At 44.5% G+C, this 16,884-nt stretch overlaps 2 long non-coding RNA genes across 9 annotated transcripts; both read left to right on the top strand.

Moving 5' to 3' along the window:
* The first annotated feature begins 5,659 nt into the window (after positions 1-5,659).
* Positions 5,660-8,339, top strand: LOC127306863 (uncharacterized). The gene is made up of 2 exons (XR_007854930.2): positions 5,660-7,527; positions 8,068-8,339. It is a non-coding gene; the product is annotated as an uncharacterized lncRNA (long non-coding RNA).
* A 3,690-nt stretch (positions 8,340-12,029) lies between these two features.
* LOC127306864 (uncharacterized) lies at positions 12,030-15,828 on the top strand. 8 transcript variants are annotated; one of them, XR_007854938.2, is made up of 7 exons: positions 12,030-12,226; positions 12,327-12,620; positions 13,505-13,623; positions 13,706-14,294; positions 14,440-14,522; positions 14,679-14,752; positions 14,942-15,828. It is a non-coding gene; the product is annotated as an uncharacterized lncRNA (long non-coding RNA). The 8 variants fall into 8 exon arrangements; XR_007854935.2 differs by having other exon boundaries at positions 14,640-14,752; XR_007854939.2 differs by having other exon boundaries at positions 12,034-12,226; positions 13,706-13,794; positions 14,212-14,294; positions 14,640-15,828.
* Positions 15,829-16,884: the final 1,056 nt, after the last annotated feature.

Raw genomic sequence — 16,884 nt, 5'->3', positions numbered from 1 at the left:
ATTTCCAGTTAATCGTGCATATTTCGATTTATATTTTGGTGAAGTTTCATTCGATTTGAATCAAAGATTTGTGAGCAAATATATACTCCCTCCGGTTCATATTAATTGACTCTAATATGAATGTACTAGACACATTTTAGTTCTAGATACATCCATATTGAAGTCAATTAATATGAATTGGAGGGAGTATTTAGTTTAAACTAGTGCTCGTATACGTAAAAAACTCTTTAATCACAAGCTAGTCGTCCGAGTGGGATGAAATATTCACAGATTTTAGAACAAGGCATCTACATTTTACTGGATTTTTTTCATAATTTTCTGAATAATTATTTTTTTAGGTTCGAAATAAGAGATAGTTTGGAACGTGATTTCCAAACTAATACATTAATTGGTCATATTGTTTACAGAGAACCTTGGTTCTTCCTTGGTCCAATTGCATTGTGCTTGCTTAGCTGATCACAGTTCTGCAAAACTAGGCCAAATATAGTTTGCAAAGAGTGTGTTTGAACCTGACACAATTTTCAGATGACATGACTTCGGGTCTTCCAGTTCCGTTTTCTCAAATTACAAGCAAGATTCATTTAGCTACCGCATAATTTTCCAGTAAGGATTATGAAGTGGGAAGCAATACATATCAGGTTCAGGCAACTGCCAAAAAAAAAGTAATTGTTTTATGCAGACCACATATCTAAAAAGTTTGCATACTCGCCTTTTTTATTTCCTTTGGATAAATGGACTTGGTACTTATTTATTATGAGCCTGTAGTTAAAGTAATTGAGCATTTGATAAAAAAAGGAATTGATTATTAAGTTCTAATAAGACGTAAGTTAAATCATGGCTTACTAACTTTCTGCACATTTTTTTGGAGCGTAGAGGCATTGTTCTGAAATAAGTATCTTGATGGTACACATGACCATTCTTTTAGCATACTGTAGCATTAATCAAATTACATTATTATGTTATATGATGATATAAGAGAGAACCTAGCCGACACGAACTCACGATGGAGGAGACTTTTAACGCTCCTCCTCTAACCTAGCCACCGCCTCCTCCTCTCCCGCCCCCCTCCCGGGCGGCGGCGGAGGATCTACCCGCCCCGCTCCGAGCAGCCGCCCCCGGATCGCCGCACCACAGCCGCCGCTGCCGCCGGCCTCGGCCCCGGCCCCGGCCTTGGCCTTGGCCCCGGCTTCGGCCCCGGCCCCGGCCTCGGCCATGGCGGCGGTGGCGGCGCCCCTTCCGTCGAACGACGAGGGGGAGGAGAGGGTTTCCACGGTGGCGTTCCATGGGAGGTGATGAAGCGCCGGTGGAGGAAGCCGGGCGGCACGGCTACTTGGTCGGGGCCTGATGCTCTCCGTTGGTATCCATGGAGGATTCGATGGAGCGGTGGCGGCCTCCGCCCCCGGTGACGGTTCAGCGGTGGTACGCATGATCCGCGCCGCCGTCTTCTTCCCTGGTGATCCGGCAGGAGGGACTGGCGGCGTGGGGGCAGCTGGTCTTGCTTTGTTTTTGGTGGCGGTCCTCGGGTTTCTCGCAAGCGAAGATGAAGATCTACCGGAGGTCAGTTTGCTTTGATCTGGTTGGAGAGACGAGTTCCGGAAAGCTCCGCCGGCGAATGGAACAGTGCATATTTTGCCTGCAGTTTGCTGGATCGGGTGGTATTCGGTCCACGCACCCATGTTTTTATTCCGACCGTTTGGTTCCGGAGGGAGCGCCGCGAAGCTATATTCTGTGTTGACATCTGGTGACTTTTTGGTCCGTGATGAAGTCAGAAGAAGGAATATCATGAAGGCCGGTTTGGTGGACGGACTAAAGGAGGTTCGAGTCAACGTGATGCTGAGGGATCTGCTTGGCGTTCCGGACTTGCAGCAGTGGTATGCATGTGGGGGCGGCAGCACAGGGGATGTTCAGAGTCTTACCTCTCAGGGTGAAAACCCAAGGTCTGGCCTTAACTGGTTGTGCCTGGCAATGTTCTTGTTGGAGGCATTGTTTTGAGAGTGGAGACTATCTTCAGGGAGAAATCCTAAGACCTTTGGTCGGGCGACGACGCCGCTGGTGCACTGTTTCCTTCTTGGAGGCGTCGCTTTTGGAGAGTCTGTACTTCAGGTGTTGTCACGGTGGTGGTTGTATTGTTGTTGCTAGGTCTAGAAGGGCGTAGCGGGACTTTTATTTTTTAGTTTTCTTTTCTCTTTTTTGGCTGTGTGCATCCGTACTGCCATTAGGGTGGGGCGTTGTTGCAGAGGCTGGGTGTAATTGGTATCTTTTGATATTAATATATTCCCTTTATCGAAAAAAAATAAGAATAGTGTTGTAGGCCTTTTTTGGTAACATTCCAGTGGAAAAATTCATGTTTAATGGTTAGAGCTATGAATAGACTTCTCCAACCTGTTGCTCCGAACGGGGGAGAGGAACCTGAAGTTGATTTGCTTAGATCATTGCCTGGGGAAAATCCAATTCCTACAAGGAAGAAAGTAGGTTTGCAACGGTCAGTTTCCTACCTTCATGAAGTATGCATGACCTAGCAGTTTAGCCTAAACAAGATTTTGATTGGCATTCTATAGCATGACAAGATTTGAATTGTGCTACCATTTGCCTAAGGAAACTTCGCTATTATTTTGATGTGCGTGCTATGCATTTCTGAATAAATAGTTATAATAAGTTTTTCCTAGCACCTACTCATCAACTGCGTAGATAGTTTTCAGTCATCTACTATTTTTAAGTGCATACATGGAGTCTGATTTCGCACAGTTGCACTGGCCCGTTTGCCTGTGCATAAGAGCAGTTTTTGCAAGGCTGCATAGATTAAATATTTTTGCTTGGTAAAATCCTCACTCTAATTCCCCCATTGACTATCGCCTTTGATCAGGTAAAACGCATAACAGCTGTAGAATCAGCTGGGTGGTGTATAGTGAAGTTGCTGCCAATGGAGCTAAGCAATTTCCTTTGCAACAGAATCGTGTCTCCAAGTGCCACCTATCCCGAAGACCCACCTATCAAATTTTGTGTCAGCTATTATGTTAATATATTATCGACCTATCTGTCCTTATGTAAGAAAATTTCTGCCATGAAACGTCATGAAGCATCCATGCACTTCTGTACACCTAGGGCATCTCCAACGGCGCGACGCATTTAAATGTCCGCGAGCGTCCGTTTGCGTCGCGCTGTTAAAATGACCGTTTTTCCGTTTGCGTCTGGGGTCTGCTCCAGCGGGGCGACGCATTTTTTTCTTTCTTTTTTTCCCTTTTCTCAATTAAACATAGTTTCAAAATATTACATCATTTTGAAACATGATTTTACACAAACTAACACATAGTTAGAAACATGGTTTACACAAACTAACACATAGTTTGAACCATGGTCGACACAAATATAAAAAATTTAAAAATAGAAGTCAGTTGTGTTGATTTTCGTATGTTCGCTGCCAAGAAAGAACATTCGAGGGCACACCCAATCACCCAAACTGGAAAATCCAGCGGGAGGAGATGGTGCCCTTATTGGTTCTACCGATGAGGCGAACAGACAGAAACCTCGACTACTGGCTTCGTCTGGCCCGTAGCCAGATTCGCTGCAAAGAAAGAACACTCGACGTTCTAACTATCGGTGTCGGAGCCGGAGTCGTCGGTGTGGTAGTGCCTGCGGCAGGCTGTGCCGTCGAACACCTTGACGATCATCTCGCCGTCCCCCTCGTAGAGGAAGGTGAGCTGGCAGCCGGGCTCGAGCGCGAGGTCGCGGGCGAACTTGTCCCACCCCGTGTGCAGGTACATCTTGCCCTGCCCGTCGAACAGGACCTCCACGGTCCAGCGGCAGAAGTTGCAGCCGGCCATGGACTTCCTCGCGGGCTTGGCTGCGTCGCGGGAACACCTAGGCGGCGGTACGGTCAAGCTTTGTGGCGGCTAGGGTTTCTTTGGAGGAGTGGATGAGGAAGAAGAACGCGCGTCCCCTTTATATAGGCCGGCGGCATGCGGTGGCCGCGGGACGCGTGGCGTCGCTATTAACCTGGTTGGCGGAGGTGGGCGGCCGCTCGGCAGCCGAGGCATCGTCGCCATTAACGTGGCGCAGAGTGCCGAAGCGACGCAGTTTTGCAGTCGCTAGCGCGTTTGAGAAGACGCATCGACGCAGGATCGCTGCCAGGCGGGCCAGCCGAAACGTCCGCCAGACACGAGCGGACGTTTCCGGACGTCCGCAGAGACGCATCCGAGGCGCATATTTGGGCCAGGTTTGCGTCTCCGCGGACTGCCCGGTCACTTTGCGTCGCCCCGCTGAAACAGGCCCCACACGCATTTCCGGTCACGGCGGACGAAAACGGTCGCTCAGCGTCCGTTTGCGTCGCGCCGCTGGAGATGCCCTTAGCCACATGCTCACTCCAGATTGCAACATAAATACCTTTTGTTCTTCGGCTCATGTCTAAAAGATAGGCGAGGCGTGCCGCCGTGCCAATCCCTGCTAGTGATAACTTTAAGTAGAGCTCTTAGAGCATCTCTAGCAGAATTGTCGTGAATTCGCTTTACTGTATGTGGACCGTCTTAATGCTGCTGCGCTGTCCACTGTGGAGCGGTCTTTTTTTTCTTTGCACGGGAAAAGAGAATTTTATTTAACTGTTCATAGAGTTACAATCGGAGGCAATTGCCTTGGCAATATCCTGGGGATAGTTTTGAACCCAGAATTCAGGTCTACCTTGTACTCTACCTAATTTTGCCAGCTCGTGACTAACAAGGTTTGCTTCACGATACACTTTGGAAATTCTTATTTCTCTTTCCCTCAACACTTCACGAATTTCTTGAATTCTCGACGCATATATGGTCATGTTCGGCGTGGTTTGCTTGATCAACTCCACGGCTTCAGCACAGTCTTTTTCCACCGTCAGGTTCATGGATGTCCAGTGTAGCGCCAGCGCCAAGCCCTCCTCTATCGCCGCAAGCTCCGCGTCCAGGGCATCGGTACAGTTTGTCAGTTGCCTCGCCGCTGCGACTATGACTGTTCCATGGTGGTCTCTTGAAACCATGCCTGCACCTGCTTCATCAGAATTAACAAACGAATCCATCAGTATTTAATTTGGCCATACCTTCACTTGGAGCAACCCACTTCGCATCATCCCTGTGCCTCTTCTCTGTATGTTTTGCTCCTCTAGCGGATCCATGATCATGATTATATGACAACACCATTTTGCCTTTAACTGGGTCTGAATTTGGCTCTTGTTTAATCATTAACAGGGAGTCTAAGTAGCTTGCTAAAAACCTTTTGGACCCGTGGAGCGGTCTTTTTCAGCAGTAACTTGATTAAGTACGTAGATGCTCTTTGCGGTCCATGGCAATATACTCCACATATATAAGGTTGTACACACACATTGTATCCTTGTACAGTGTAGACGATATACGCACTCCCGTAGCGTACCGACACGATTCATATTAAAATATGCATATGCATAGTGCATGCCTCCAATGCACTGTTGCTAGAGCGCATCAAATAATTAAGGTACCTTTTCCGATCTATAATATTTGTTGCTAAATTATATGTATCTAGATATATTTTAGTATGTTCATTCACTCGTTACATTTACACCGTTAAGACTTATCTCTACTACTTAAAAAGAAGGAACGTGTTCCCCCTTCTCCCCTACTTTCGTCGTCCTTTTGGTCGTTCCGCACGGAATAAAGTGGGCCGAAGCCCATCTACCTCGTCATGAACCCACCACCCGAAACCCTCGCTCATCATCCTCCTCCCCCGACCCGAGCCGCCAACCACCATCCGCCTCCTCCCGCTTCCGAGTCCTGCGAAGCTCGAAGGACCTCCAATCCACCGGCCTCCTCCCTCCTCAAAGAAGACGCGGAGCAGCCCGGGGCAAACCTTGACGCCACCTGCCTCGAGGAGTCATGTTGAGGATTGAGATGGGCCGCCGAGGAGAGGGAGACGGACACCTCCACTCTATCCTCCCCCACCCAGCCGCCCTCCTCTCTCGTCTGCTGCTACTCCCCCACATCAGGTGCCTCTCACACCTCCTCCGGGGCATGCTCATACCGACCGATGGATCCGGCCATCGCCGCCTCTACAGCATGGATCAGGCCTCCGCCACACATCCTGGGAGGATGGAGGCACGATGCCCTCCTCATACTGCGATCAAGAGCAACATCATGCAGGGGCGGCTCGAGGCATATGTGCCCGAGATCTGGGGATGGACGCCTGGATCCCACCAGCGCGCTTGATCTTGTTTTGGAACAAGTTTCGGTTGAATCTAAGGTGAAACCCTGGAATCTTCTATGAAAATCGCATGAAAATTTCATGGATCTATTAGGATATGAATCTATGTTGGATATCATGGTCAACTGTCCGTGTAGGTTAGAGAATATAGAGGAGTGTGCAGTGCCTTATTTACCAAGCCTATACGAACAATTTGATGTAGTTTTATGCTTGGTTGATTCGTCATTGAGATAGTCTGGCACATAGAAATAGCCAAATACATCAGCAGTTGTTTCGCAGGGGCCATCATTATCTTAGCCATTGCTTCTATCTATGTCAGCAATTCAAGCCACTAGCCACCACTGTCCGGTCAGTTGATATCTCTTAGAAATTTGTATTAAACTTATTTGGATATTAATATGCATGTTCCTTTGCGTGAGATATTGAGCATGGGAAGACAAATTGAGTTGTGATATCATTATCTATGTCTCGTTCTTCTGCAAATGTTATGAAGCTTTGAGCTGTGAAGTTGAGCTTCAGCCTGATGGATACAGCTTGCATGGCTAGATATTCTCATTTCTAAAACTATATAGTTAGGAAAGTCAACAATTCATCAGGCAACAATTTGTTTACTTCCTCCATGCATAGGAAAACAGTATTTTTTCTGCCGCCACACATGCGTGATGTTGTCTCTTTCGAACATGCTATTTTACATTCCCTTGTTTTCCGTGTGAAAAGCCAAGACTGATATAAAAAAAATTAGTGATTAGCGGCGGGTAAATATTACCCTTCTTTGATTTGTAAGCATATGCGTACTAGCTAAATTACTGTTATTTTTGGTGATGCATCATGATAGCCTTCCGTATTTTTTGCTTTATAATGTGTAAGCATGATTGTCTAATTTGATTTCAGAGCGGATATATCTTTGAGTCTGTGTATATTTTAAATCGAGTACTCCAATGTGGATAAATCGTAAGGAAATTACCCATCATGTGATGTCTATACTTATGTTTCCATATATATAGTCTACTATGGGATAAATGTACCGAAAGACCAGAATAAGGTAATTTTTAGCTGTGTGGGGGTACAAGTCCACTATGATTCTTCCTTCCTTTATTGTTTTTAGTAAAGTGAATCTCTATAAATCCCATACTTATTTGCTATTGTACTCGGAAGCTTTAGCTGGTTCAGCACTTGCAAGCACTCATTTCTCTACTACAAGTTGGTCGGTACACCATGGAATCTTATGCATTGGTGGAGGAGCTCGAGAGCTCAGTACAGATACGCCCAACGTCCCGCACCTCTCAGCCATCGGGCCCAATACGTGTTCCAGTTCAGCATCATCGCGTCCCAGAGGTACGAGACACAGTCAATTTTGGATAAGATAAGATGGTTTTGTTTGATCTCAAGAGTATAGAGTATGGACCTGGAATCATTTTGCTCAGACGGGTAGAGCATTGTACATATGGTTAGTGAAGTTTGATGTTAAGTGCAGTTTAGCGAGTTCAGCGACTTCATTGCTTTTTAGTATTTAGTACTACATGGTTACTGAATTCGACGATGGTTCATTCCAAAATTATTCTTAGTTTAAGTTGCTTTTTGTGTGCATGTTATAGCATGAAATTAGCTGAAGTGGACCAAGGTACACTTTTTGTGTGAGTTCCGCAGGGAAGCAGTGTTCTCCTCGACGACAACATCAACAAGTGGTTTTTACAATTGAGTGTTTGATTGAGTTTTTTTTTTTACTTATTTTGATTTAGCCGGGCAAGTCATCGGCCGGAGAACACATGACCTGGCGGAACGAAATGATACCATAGTTATTTTTCTGCACTATAGTTGATTGTATTTTATATGTGCTCTCTAAAATAATTGTCTATTTGCTCTGTGATTTGATAGCCATCAGGATCAGTAAGGAGCATCCGGGATTAAAGAACAAAGATGGTTACAACCGAACGCCGTTTCAATCTGAGAACCTAGGTGAATAGCAAAATCTTTGGCTGTGATTCTGTTTGTTAGTCGGCAAGTTGGTAGTAGTAGATTAAGTAGTCAAAATGGTCTACTATGTTGCTATATATTGGTTGATGCATGGATCTTTTGACGATAAGAAAAGAAGACATGCCAAAGAAGATTATTCAAATAGTACAGGAAGTGCTTATTGATGATGAAAATATTTTGTTATTTCTCGCTTTTATGGACAACAGATGAGCCTAAGGGTTGTCACTTTGTATCACCTAATTTTGTTGAACACATCCCTTTGTTAGCATTTAGTTCAAACCTTGAAAGGGAGATAAATTTGTTCTACGACTAAAAATGCATGTTTTGGTTGTTCATATTGCAAGAGGGTACAATCCTTCTCAAGATATATTTGTTCTGATAAACAAATGAATATTCTTGTTTGTGCATGTTCCATGGAAATAAGCGAACATAAAATTTTCAAAACTACTATCCGAGGTACTTGCTCACCATAGACTAGCTGTAATTTTGTTCATACCCATCATTTGGTTTCATGCTCTATTGCGGTTTGGTTGTAGCTTGCTTCACATACTTGATGTAAGAGGGATGTATTATTTAGAATTATTGATGCGCCAAAGTCTATATCTTTGCGTCGTGTTGATCACTGCATTAATGCAACATTCAGTTAATATGTTAATATTTTTCTCAATGAATCATCTGCAGTTAGTTTCTTAAACGAAACCACTAAACAAAGGCCTAGAGAAAATAACTGATTCATCCTGGGAAAGGTGAGCTCGAAAGTGCAGATTCCTCATGGTTGATGCATTAGATGTGAAAAACCATTCACACTCAATGCTTGAACTATTTCAGCTCAAAAGTTCAAATTCCGCTTGGTTGATGCATGAAAACCCATCCATGCTCAATACGTGAACTAATTCCCTGTCTGCTTATGTTGATAACTGATTGGTAGTTTCACAAGGAATCTGGGGCATCTTAGGAAGCGAATACGGCCAACGTTGCTGCAGTAGCAGAGGTTCCTCATGTCAGGCTCAGTGATGACACACGTGTGTCTGATGGAGGAAATCTGACTGCACATTGCATTTCTTAAGACTATAAAGTAGTGTGACCATGATCAAATATATCATAACGTGAGATGAGATAGTGTCGCACGAATATGTATTTCTTGAGTCTTGTTAATACATTATTCTTCATGCAGATAAACATGGTCCAGTCTTTAGCAGACTATGACAGTAATGAAAACATTGTTGTTGATTCAGTATTTTGGAACCACATCATCCGTTTCAGCACATTCCGTAGAATAAGCATGGCCACATGTTGACAGAAACTCTAAATAGCAGATGATTACTCATTCTGTACAGTTACCATGCTTCCTTTGTACCATCACATAGATACACAGATAACCGATGATTTCTGGAGACCATGCGGGTATCTGTTTCAGTGTTTCATAGTTGTCTCTTTCAGCACTAGCGAGTATGTGGCCTGCAGCTTCTCAATTTTGCTTTTTTCAAATGTTCTTTGGTGGTTGCTAGATCCATGCTAGATCAGTATGTGGTTGTTCAAGCCTTAGCTAGCTAATTTGATTTGAAGCAAACATTTCTTTATCCTTCCAAACATGGAGCCATGGCAAGGCACATAGAGGAAATGCAAAGCATCAAAGGTACTGGCATTTAGTTCTGTTGCGAGGAGTACTGAAGATCTGAATAGTCCCCGGGGTGATCCACTGACTGAACTGAAGAGAGAAGATCCGACAGGAGGAATGGCCACATGAACTGAATGTTGTGTGTGCGTGTAGTGTTAAGAGTTAGTTGGTTCGTTAACACTTGTAAAATTTGTTCAGAGAAATTTTTGGCAGAGAATGTCGAAGAAGGATTGATGTTTGGATTGCATCTTTTGGATCTATGACTTTAAGAACAATGTTAATTTTTTGATGATATTTTATCGATTCAAATTTAAGAACAAATTTATGTTTAAGAACTGAATGTTGTGTGTGCGTGTAGTGTTAGAATTGGTTCGTTAACACTTGTAAATTTTGTTCAGAGAAATTGTTGGCAGAGAATGTCGAAGAGGGATTTGATGTTTGGATTGCATCTTTTGGATATATGACTTTAAGAACAATGTTAATTTTCTGATGATATTTTACCAATTCAACGTGACTAGAAAACATGTCTTCTATCTTTTTTATCCCAATCCTTGTACCAAGTATGATAAAGCATAACTTATGTTTGATAGGTCATCTTGATCTCCCTATTCATCTGAATATGGATCGGAGGGAATATATAAATAATACATTTTGACATGTCGACAAGTAACAAATATTAGAAAATTATGTTTTGACATGTTGACAAGTAACGAACATTTGAAAATTATGTTTACGGGTATGACGATGATATAAACTTGAGGTATATACTTACGGGGTAGGGAATGTAAGAAAGCTTAACACTGTTAAGCAATCATGTGAACACACGCAAATTAGGGACACATATTTCAGTTTATTGTCTGTAATAAAATTTGCTATCCCGTGGCAACGCACGGGCAATTGTCCTAGTAGATCCAAAAAGAAGTACTCCCTCCATACCGGATTAAAAGGCAAAATTTCTCTTAGAAGGCAAACCGAATTATTAGGCAATTAGCAGAATTTAAGTCTCCTCAATTACTGTACCGCCGCTCCGGTCCTTTCCTTTTCTTTGCATGCCGTTTGGAAGTAACCCAGTAGCCTCGCTGCATGCAATTTGGAAGTAACAAACGTGGGCCTAAAATGATGGTTTGGCTCCTCTATTTACTCTCGCGGGATGAATTAACGGAGCAAATCTCAACCAATCAGCCTCTGCCTTGGTTCCGCTGCGCCAGGTTAATTGCCTTTTAATCCGGTATGGAGGGAGTAGCGATTGTATAATACATGGCCGCGGGCTTCTGGTGTACCAACCAGACCCCTTCATCAAATACATCTGAATAAGCGGAACGCGCGATCCTTTCCGATCACTTTCCTACCATTCTTCTTCCCTGCTTTCCCGTCAGTACCTTTCTTCTGCTCGACCTCCACACGCAGTGTCGTGTTTTTTTTTTTTTTTGAGAAACACAGTACAAACGCAGGCGCTCACATACACGCGCATACATTCATCCCTATGAAGGCACACACGCACACCCTACCCCTATGAGCACCTCCGGAAGATCGAGCCGGCGGATTGGATCTTGAAATTGACGAAGTCACCACAGATGCCTCGCTGTCGATGGGACGTCGCCTCCCACTGAAAGAATATTCCGCCTTTATGAGACACACAGATATCAAACCTGGGGTTTGAACTCTGGTGGGCTGGGGGTACAACCACCCTCCTAACCACCCAACCTGAGGTTGGTTCTCGTGTCGTGTTCTTAAAGAACAGCGCGCTACCAAAAGTACTTAGAGCATGTCTAACAGGTTCCGTATTTTTTCGCCCCTTAAAACGTGAGTAGAGGGCCCTGTATTCACTTTTCGCCCCTTAAAGTACGTAGATGTTTTACGGGGTGGCGATACGGGTTCTGCTAGCTCGTCCGAGTTTTCGGCCCCTCAAAACAGGGTTTTAGACAATAATTTGCACAACAATTTCAGATCAAACATAGCACATCAAAAATATATATAAGATGGAGTTTTGGCTCCCGGGTGCACCTAATACTGTTATCTGGACCGTTATAAAGTGCTTGAAGATTGATGTACTGGGAACAAAAACCTGACATACAAGCAGCAGTAAACCTGAATACGTCGTGTGAACCTGTGTACGCTCGTACCCGTGGCCCACGGCATAGTAACTAGCGGACGACGGCGAGTCTATTTGAAATTGACGGACGTGTCGTACTGACGAGCTGGACCTGCGGACCATGTTGGGGCTGGGTACATGGACCATGGTACATGAAAACGAGATTGGTATCACCGGGCAGTACGACGCCACAGTACTCTAGAAGCTCGTCGGCTGTTCCCCAGTCCCCACGTTCTGGATTCCGGCGATTCGGCTGGCGGCTAGGCAAGGAAGGCGGCGCGGGTGCACTGCAGGCCACCAGGCGAGATACCGGCGACGGCTATGGACTCCTCCCTGGAACCAGTGAGCAGGTTAGTAGATGCGATTTTCCCCGATTCGAAACTATGGAGGCCAATTTCGTCTCGGATTTTGACCGGGAGAATTTCTGTGGGGGCAATCTATGGGGCGCAGCTGATGGAGCCGCGAATGGTGAAGCAAGGGTGCAGACGTTGCGTACAAACCATATGGCAGGTCGGTTGACCTGGATCCATCTGTGGTGGGCATCGCCGAAGCAGCAGGTGCCGGCGAGGGAGAAGGTGACGGGCAGACTGATACCGCGCAGTGCAATGTAAATATGAATCAAGCATCAACGGACTGGACTAAGAGATAATTATTTCTGCCCAAAAGATGCTGTACATATTTGCATTGTGACAGTGGAGAAAATGTCTGCTAGACTCTATCTACTAGCGAGTGGATTAAAATACAGTAAGTTCAGTAATTTGGTTGCAGAATTTGTTAGTTTGATATTAGTAACACATGGAAAACAGGAAAAAAAATGTTGCGGTCCTAGCAAGTTAGTGAAAAACTGGATCGTGCAGTGTAGTTCAAAATTTGTTTGTAAAAATGACGCAGTCCTGTCTAGTTAGTGGCAAAAAAGGGATCGTGCTTCTTAGTTTGGAAATGGTATATGGAAGGGTTGGACAGTATGATAGGTAGGAATCTGTCAAATATGAAGGACTGAGTAAATATAAAAATGTTCAGTTATTGCTTAAACTGGTTACACAAACATGAGAATATGAATTTGAAGTCCTGGCTAGTTAATTGGTGGGAAAAAGGATCATAGTTTGTGGTCACTGCAAGTGAAATGTTGAAAGAATTATTTTCCTCCTTCCCTTTGTAAATTAAATTTCCATAACTAAAATCGTGTGTTAAATTGTCAGCAAACCATTTAAATAGAATAAATGGTAGTTCATTTTCTACCATTTAAATAAAAACATAAACAGAGGCTATGTTACCCCACACAATAAGTGTCGGTTGGGCTATTACTTTAGCTATCCTTGCTTGTTTTTCTTACATGTTTATTTGATATGAAATTTAGTTTTCGATGTTTCATGTTGCCATGGAGTCGCAGATTTTAGAATTATGCATGAAATTCACCAAAGTATAACCTCTCCAAGCTGCGAGTGCGTACCTGAATCGTTTGTTGTTTCAGGGAAGTTTACATATGTCAAAAAATCTCCCAATGTGACCATACTTTATTAGAAGTTTCCTTTTCCATCACTCTTATCCATTCTTACAGTTTACTACACACTAGATAAAACCTACTTTGGTTCATAACTGTCTAATGACAAGCTTATCTGTACTTGCAGGATGTTTACCTTCACACAAACTGTCTCACAATTCTAACAAACATGGGCCTTCATGCCCGTAGGCCAAGTGTGTATGCATCTCAAAGGCTGGTTAGCCTCTTCGACATGCTTTCCCACAAGTATGTTATCTCAATCGCTCTATTGGATTCTTACTTTTTGCACGTAAAGTTAACTTGTCATTTTGCTTGTATGTACTACCAGGAATGTCAAATTAGCTTAGTTAAAAAAATGACAAGGGTCTCAAAGTCATATCTGATCAAATTGAAGCAGACATCATCTCAGATGATATGGTACTTTACAGTTATCTTACATCGTAATAGCACCATTGTTTATGTTTTCCTTTGTATAATTGTAAACAGTGGTTTACTTTTCTAGTCAACAGAGCTTCACATATACAATGACTTCTGAAATCTTTTTGGAAAACATAAAAGCAATCCTTACATATGAATTGCCCAGAAATTCCAAGATATGGTAGTTACCAATGCAGTTTACCTGATAGGTAGAACCAAACTGCTTCTAACATGTTCATGAACAGGTTATGTATGCGATATTGCACCGCCAAGAGGGTTTTGAGCCCTTTAAGAGCCACCCTCGTTTCAATGAATTGCTTGAGAATATTTACACATTATGTCTTATTGTACAACACTTCATAATTTTCTTTTCTCCAGATTCTGTCCATATTCCATCTTCCTGAATTTGTCTGTTAGGTATTCGATTTTGAATAGACATGGACAAGATTCTTGACCTCATTAACAAACATTACCGTTCATGGCGTGGAGAAGGAATGAAGGTGAGATACATATTGTGACATCGTTGTAATTTTCCATAATCAACTTATGGTAAATTATCTCTACACCTAAAATTTATCTACTAGTATTTAGTCATGTCAGTGCCATAACAATACATGATTATACAATTTCTAAATGTTTACACAGTTAGGATTTATATATGAGCAAGAAAGTCAGCCTGAGGAATTCTTCACTTTCCATATGTTTGGTGGCTTATCCTATCACTGAGGGTAAATATATTTCCTGTTTGAGTACGCTCATTCACTCATAAGTTGCTTATTATCAATGCTTCCTGTTACAGTATTATGCATTCTAATGTTAAAACACATTGTTCCTGTACTTGCTAGCTGCCTTATCGCATCAGTGTTATTCTTGCAAATCTCCAGCATGGTCTACTGATTTGGAATGGGCGTTGTTTGTATTTTCACCTTGTGTGATCTACATGCACATGAGAACAGAGGTCTGACTTGTTTGAGAGCATCCATCATTATTTTCCAGTTTGGTCAGTCAAAGTTTAGTTACTCCATGATGTGCATCATTGATTGTGAGGATAACCATATAATCATTTTCTCAGGTGCTGGAAGAATCTGATTTAGAATTCTGATATGATTGGGTTCAGCATTTGACTCAGTGTTTCTCTGAGCTTCAGGTTGTCGTAACTGCCGGCGACGATGAGCATAAATAGGCGGCGATACGAATATGAGGAGACGGAGAAGTGGTTGGTCATGTGCGCCTGCTCACCCTGGGCTTGAAGAAGAGGTCAACGAGGTGTAGTGCTCAGAGCTTTCCAGAATTTTCCGTGGCGTCGATGGCCAAAGTGTACGACGTCAAGCTCGCAGTCATCGATCTGCTGCTTCCTGGCACGATCCAGAGGGCGGTGACATGGAGGGCAGAACTAGGCTTGGCTGACGGAGGAGCTTGGGTGCTCCGGCGGCGTGGTCGATGAGGAAGAGGCGGCGGAGGACAAGCTCCCATCGGGGATGGAAACAAGAATGTGGCGACGAGGCCAGGGCAGGAACGGGAGCGGCGTGGCCTTGTTCCCCGCGCCGGAACTAGCCCTAGCGCGGCCTTGCTCGAGCCCTTCGTTGGCGAGACGTGGCAGTATGATGGAGCTCTGCATGGAGCATGGCGAACCCTGCAGGAGACCTCCGACAGGTGTGGCGACCCCGCGGGAGCCCTCCGACGGCAAGCGGAGCGTGGGCGGACTGCTAGAAGGATAGAGAAGATTTGAGTTCAATTTTCTAATTTTTAGGCCTAATTTAAGCGGTTTTGGATGTGTGAAGGAGTTCTTTTTTTTTTTTTTTGCAAAATCCTACTTGTACTGTTTACTGGGCTGCATTACTCGACGCGTGGCATCAGGCAGTGCGTCGTTTGGGCCAAGAAGACATGCGGTCCAAGACAGTGGCGTTGGTCCGGGCGTTGTCAAACCATCTGTGCCGGCAATAGGGAGACGACTGGATCGTACTCAATGCTGTGGCTAGTGGGCCATTGAACACTATTCAGAAATGGGAATACTGAGATCAATACATGACAACATACGCACATGGGCTTACAACTGGCGGGAACTGGTTGGTCCAGGACACGGGTGCATATAGACCCGGGAGCCAAAACACATTTCCGGCATAATTCATAGTTTTTAACATCACAACGCGATCATAGGCAATGTTCAAGCCACGGAATTTCCCAAATGTGATCAACCATCAACGAGACCATCGCCAGCGGCGCCACCACTCGCCGGAGACTCACCTTGAGCACTTGCCTCACGAGCTTGACGCGCAGCCTTCTTCCTCGCCATGATGTCCGCCTTCGTCTCATTCCACCACGCCAGCTGATACTCGTCCATGCCGTCGGTGCGCATCATCATGATATCCCTCTCCTCGGCCAAGAGCTCCTTCATGGCCTTGGCTTCTTTGAGTGTGATCATCTTCATGTCAAGCTTGGCCTTCAACTTGGCATCTTCCCGCCTTGCTTGCACCTTGGCAAGCTTCACCTCCTTCTTCTTCTCGGTGATGTTGAGCTTGGTCTCCAATGTCTTCATCGTCAATGCCTCCTTGGACTTCATGAGTTGATCCAACTTCTCCCGGAAGCTAGCTGCTTCGCCTTCTACCTTGACCCTCTCCTTGGCCTTCTTGTTACCCTCGGGCTTGCCGGCGTTTCTCCCACTCATGTCCTCCGCTTCATCATCCATGGTGAGCAGTGCCTCCTTCTTGCACTTTGGCTCGTTGTCCCTCAACTTCCACTTAGGAAGATGTTGAAGAATGGAAAAGCAATGATGAAATTGAAATTCCTTGTTCTTGGAGCCGGCCATGTCCTTGTACCGTGCTTGAGCATACTTGGGCTGCACAACAATAGTATGTGATGTTTCCACATCATCAACACATAATATTGAGAGCAACAAACAAGAAAAACTCACATAGTCCTCCGGCACACATCCACTAGGGGGGTTGTCGGCCACTTGATCCATGGCAACACTCCAACGAGAACAAGCTGGTTTGATTATGTTCCATTGGCCTTCAAGGGAGCGGTAGGATCTGCCGGCCATGCTCTTGGTGCGAGGCTTCAGCTGGTGGTACAAATCCTCAATGCACTGCT

This window comes from Lolium perenne, chromosome 6 (genome assembly GCF_019359855.2).
Source record: "Lolium perenne isolate Kyuss_39 chromosome 6, Kyuss_2.0, whole genome shotgun sequence".
NCBI lineage: Eukaryota > Viridiplantae > Streptophyta > Magnoliopsida > Poales > Poaceae > Lolium > Lolium perenne.
The sequence above is the reverse complement of the archived record's forward strand: the minus strand, read 5'-3'. Positions and strand labels throughout refer to the sequence as shown.